A 5,383-nucleotide genomic window follows, 5' to 3' on the forward strand; every position below is an offset into this window, starting at 1 on the left:
AAGAGGGAGTGAGGTCAGAACAGACTTTTTATAGAGTTAAGATTGTTTTTCTTTATTTATTGAACATTTTAGCAGAAGCGTTTCCTGGTGGTTTCTCTTCATGTTCTCTGGCGCACAGTAAATATGCTTTGTTCTTTCAATGTTAGATTGTAGTGTTAATGTGCTTACTGCCGCCAAGACGGACTGCAGTGTCCTTTTTTCAATGATGAATACAGACAAACACTGTCTGCAGGTGTGAATTTCCTCTCATATGGGCACAGAATGTACATGTCTGTTGGCAATTGCTTGGGTGTGTATTGTGCAACTTTTTGGCTGAGACACAGTGACGTGAGGTGACACAACAGAAGGCTAGTTCTCTGTTGTTGGTTTGGTGTGTCTGGGCCTTTACTCTCTCATTTTTTTAGGCACACTAGTTGCGTGGTTCTATGGATGACAGGGTCGGTCTTATGTATCTGCACAACTAATCAATGGATTGGCATTCATTTTTATATACAAACCCACAGTGCCCAGAGGATTTATCCCTTAAGAATTTTGTAATTCACTGCATTTTCTTTTAGTGGCACCAGCAGGTCACACTTTTCACCTATTCAATTATATATCTCCACATCACACTCATGGATTGCCACAACATTTTGTACATATATTTATAATCCATAGAAGATGCACCCCAAAGACTTTTGGTATTCCCTGACCTTTCATCTATAGCACCACCATGTGGTTGACCTTTTTTTTTTGGAGTGAAATGTCTCAACAACCTTTACATGTTAGGGCTCAGTGTTTTTGCCCCTTGTCTTTTTCCTGTTTTTTACCCTCTCCCTCATGTGGGTACGTCTGCCCATTGTCTGTTTTTCCCCTATCTCTGTGTGTGTGTGTGTGTGTGTGTGTGTGCATGTGCGTGTGTGTGTTGTTTGTCTGGAGCTGGGTGGAGTCGGGGAGTTTGGCATGCTGATTATCCACACACCTGCAGTTCATCTCTCACCTGCTGCTGATCTTATAATCAAGCTGCCTCCACTGCTGCAGGATAAAAGGAGCAGCTCATTCCTCCTGTCTCCTCCGGATCGTCTGTTACTCACCAGAGGTTCACCGTCAGTCTCTCCTTTTATTCTTATGCTCCTGTTGTGTTGGTTTCATTCTAACCAATATTCTCCATGTTCAGATCCCTAGAATCCTGTCACCAGCTCACCTCCAGCCTTACCTGTTTGCCCTCAGCTTTATCCAGCTGTTCTTGTCCCTGGCTACATGATCCTCTAACCTCCTGCAAACCCGTGAAACCCCCAAGAAACCCCAGAGCCACTTACCTGGATTTCACCCCTCCTCCTGCAAAGAACTCTCAGCCTAATTCCTACTCACCTGAGCACTGTCCTGAAAACTCAACTCCTTCTAACACCACAGGATAAACTAATAACTTTGGTGATCCCTTGATATGTAATTTAGTGCCTTCACCAGGTTGAAATTTAAATTCGTGAGACACTTTGATTCATGAGGAAGTGAGAAATGCCTGCAAAACTAATCACAATATTTTTTTTTAAATTCCAAATTAGCAAATGGTAGCATGGTAACACGGTAGACTAAGATATGTATGGCTGTTTATCAGACTAAATTGTTTTGGTGTGAGTTGCAGAGTGTTGACGATATCTTCTCTCCAAAATAATGGAACTAGATGGCACTCAGCCTGTGGTGCTCAAAGTGCCAAAAAATACATTAGAGAAAAACAATGTCTCTGTCTAGAAATCATGACTTACTCAATATCATCCACAGAGCTTGTGAGCAGTTAAATCTAGGAACTATTTTTATTCTACTAAACTACACCCGTATTACTGCTCCAGGATGCTATTAATGTTTATGTCTCGGGCTGTCTTAAAAAAAAAAGAAAAAAAAAAGAAGAACCTCTCCTCCATGAGTAGATGTGCAAACACGTTTAACCTGCCAGACATCCACATGTTAGCATTGTCATTGCAAGGATGTCCACATTCTGACGTCAGCATTTAGCCCAAAGAACTGCTGTGCCAAACTACAGCCTCACAGCTGATAGTATGGCTGGAGACTCTTAAGTCTTGTTCGATGATAAAGGGCTGTTTTTTTCTCATTCATGATACAGCTCAGGAAAATAAGGTCAGAATCGACAATGATTACCTGTGCGGCGCTCTCTGGGAACAGAGTGGTTAAATGAGAACATATTTCCTGTTGCAGCAGCTCAGCACAACTATATTAATTTCCGTTTTTTTCTCCATCATTAAGTTGCAGGAAATTGTGCTTCATTGACTCTCCTATGTCCTAATGTATTCAATGATGGGTTTCTCCCTTTTGTGTTTTGTACTGCCTCATCTTGACCAACCCAACTCCAGCGTTTTAGAATCATAAATAGGCTACATGTTCCGGATCATACAGAGGGTATAGTAATATAAAAATACTTGATTGTCCTAAAATATTCCCCTAAAATAAGAAACATCACCAGTACTCAACGAGTTATAGCCTTCCTGCAAGTTTACTACACTCTAATGAAGTACACTAATTGACTTTAGGCACCATACTGGCAGCAAAGGCCTTGTCTGCTTCCCCACAGCCACTCTGTCTAATGGCACTGACGGGTCTTGTTTATGGCGGCTTCATGCTTTTAGAGGCCATTTTCGCAGATGCGACCTGCTCTTTGCGCTGGGTTGTAAAAAGTGTGAATGGGAGACTAATAAAGGTGCAATTACAGCAATTGAGTGTGTATGTGGTGATACTGCTGTGGAGTGGGATTGTATGCATGCATCCTGCAGCTGAGGAGGCGGGTTGCTTGGATGCTTTATGATGATGATAATGGATTGTTAGGCCACACTGGAGAGGCACAAGAGAGTGTGAGCTGCTGTTACCTGTCCAAGCAAACACTGACATATAGTCATTTTTCAGGTCCGTGGTTCAAACAGCAAAGACATAAATAAATGAGAGAGTGACTGGGCCGGTTACTTGAGCTCTACGCTAAATAGAATCAGCCTTTATTTATTTGAGCCCCTCAAAAGCAACTAAATGAAATGGACTCTTTTGAGATGGACACTTAAGCTGTATTGATTTGTCTTTCAGCTGGAAGAACATAAAGTTGAAATGTAGCTTGTGAGAACATGCCATGGATGGTTGAGAAGTTCTGTTGCTAGAGGCTTGAAAAAAACCTTGTGCCATAAGCATGGTCCATTCACAACGACAACAGAGCCTTTGTCACATTTAGAGCTGCATGTTGTAATCTCAATCAATGGGCAGGAAATAAGAGTTGCTCATGAAGCCCGTCACACAGCAGAGAGCTCTAGAGATCAGCGTTTTATGTGTGCAGGACTTGAATTATTAGTGATACGTCATGGCACATACATTATAAATGAACAAGCAAGGTGGAGATGGTAAATATTAAAAAGGATGACTGAATTGTAGAATCAAGCGTTCCTGAATATATGAAGTTCAGCCTTACCTCATGCCCTCTAGGGATATCAGTAATGGTCAATAAAAGCCCTACCAAAACTGCACATGTACACATGCGCTCATAGATGCATTATGAAACAGTGGGCCACTGGGCTCAGAAATACAAAGGGCCCTTCCTGCCACCTGTTGTTAGTGTAGTTTTATGCCTCTTTAAGTCAATTCATGCCTCTTTTTGTGGCTTTGTCTTTAGTGTTGATTTCATTTTGTCTTTTTGGTAGTGTGTCTGCAGATATGTTTGTGTTGTTGAAGTTATTTAATGTCTCTTTAAGGGTATTTTGTGTCTTCTTGGGGTACTTTTTGTCTCTGTATTCATTTTCTGTCTTTTTGCATCTCTGAACTAATTTTGTGTCTCTTTGTGGTCATTTTGCATCCTTTTAGTCATGTTTTGCTGTTTCAGATTGTTGTTTTACCTCTCTTTGTGATATTTTTGTGGGTCACTGTAGTCTTTTTGTGTCTTTTTCAGCACAATTTGTCTCTTGAAGGTAATTTTGTGTTGCTTTGTAGTTTTTCTTTTTCTTGAAGTTACTTTGTGTCTTTCTTTCTGTAAATCTGTATCTTTTGTTTTTATATTTCATTGCTCTGTAAAGCACTTTGAATTGCCCTGTTGAAAAAAAATGTGCTACACAAATAAAGCTGCCTTGCCTTGCCTTACATATCTCTGTAGTTTTTGTCTCTTTCTAATTGTGTTGTGTCTGTTTTTAGTCATTTTATGTCTCTTTGAGATCATTTTGTGTCACTCTGATGTCATTTTAAGGCTTTTTTAGTCATTGTTTTCTGTTTTTGGTTATTCTGTGTCACTTTGTAGTTGTTTCAAATTTCTTTGTGGTCTTTTTGTGTGTCATTGTAGTGTTTTGGGGTCTCTTCCTGGTTAGTACCTGTTAATTTCAGCAAAATTTTGCTCTGTGTAGCTCTGTTCCTTATGGGTGAAGACGTGGAAGAGGGACAGCAGCTGGCATAATGTTGCGTGTCTCACTCGGAGCCACTTAATTTGTTTCCTATTTACAGAGCCACTACTGAACCTTGAGTTGAATTTGTCAAAAATGTATTTGATTAGAATCACTGAATGCACCTTTATCAGCATGCTTATACACTGCATAAATGCTAGAAGATCATGTTCATTTTTATCAAAACCACTGATGTTTTTTCATAAACAGACTACAGTTTGAGCACATACTTCCTCTAGCAGCTGCAAATGATGTCGTAATAAAGTCTTTCAATTACGGCTTGCATCACGCTGAGATTCTAATTCCTCACTCCAGTGCTTCTCAAAGTGGAGCCCTTGGTGGGGAGCCTTTGAAAACGAGGAGCAGTTTAATTCTGCCATCATTTCATTTGGCATATTACATCGTTAACTTGTAGAACTCTCAGATGTGTAATCCTTAGATTAGCTAAAAGTTTGACATGTTCAGATACTCCGTGTTGTAAACCTAACCTTGGCTGAAAATGGTCTGATGAAGAGCAAGTGTCCTTGAAATGTCGTTATTTTGGTGCATTAAATTATTTGGAATACTGGAGCCCTGTAGTGTGCAGGGCATCTTTTTCTTCATTTTTTAGTTACACTCACTGTGTAACTCAGATGCCACTTGGTCAACAGTAACTCAATGGGGATCAGGGGTGGTCAGATCAAATCTAGCACAGACCAGCAATGGAGTGTTAACTGGTTACTGAGGAAGTGTCAGTTCACCTCCTGGGCACTGTCAAGGTGCCCCGGAGCAAGGCACTGAATTTCTAACTGCTCAGAGCACCGAAAGCAGTCCCATCATTCCGATGTACGATGTCTGCGTGTGTATCAATGGAGTGCAAAAACTGAATTTCCCCAAGAGCGATTGTTTAGTTGCCCATGACAAACCATAAGCAGACCTGGTGGTTAATATTTTCTGTCTTGCATTATTTGCCCCATTGGGCATCATATCAACAGTAATGTGTGTAATAT

The 5,383-nt window shown here is 40.6% G+C and overlaps 1 long non-coding RNA gene across 2 annotated transcripts; it reads left to right on the plus strand.

Annotated features, from left to right (window-relative positions):
* The first annotated feature begins 946 nt into the window (after window positions 1–946).
* LOC148190138 (uncharacterized) lies at window positions 947–3,162 on the plus strand. Of its 2 annotated transcripts, none has more exons than XR_015775281.1 (2): window positions 947–1,078; window positions 1,157–3,162. It is a non-coding gene; the product is annotated as an uncharacterized LOC148190138 (long non-coding RNA). The 2 variants fall into 2 exon arrangements; XR_015775282.1 differs by having other exon boundaries at window positions 1,063–1,085.
* The last annotated feature ends 2,221 nt before the right edge of the window (window positions 3,163–5,383 follow it).

This window comes from Plectropomus leopardus, chromosome 2 (genome assembly GCF_026936395.1).
Source record: "Plectropomus leopardus strain MGB_pleo_1.0 chromosome 2, ASM2693639v1, whole genome shotgun sequence".
NCBI lineage: Eukaryota > Metazoa > Chordata > Actinopteri > Perciformes > Serranidae > Plectropomus > Plectropomus leopardus.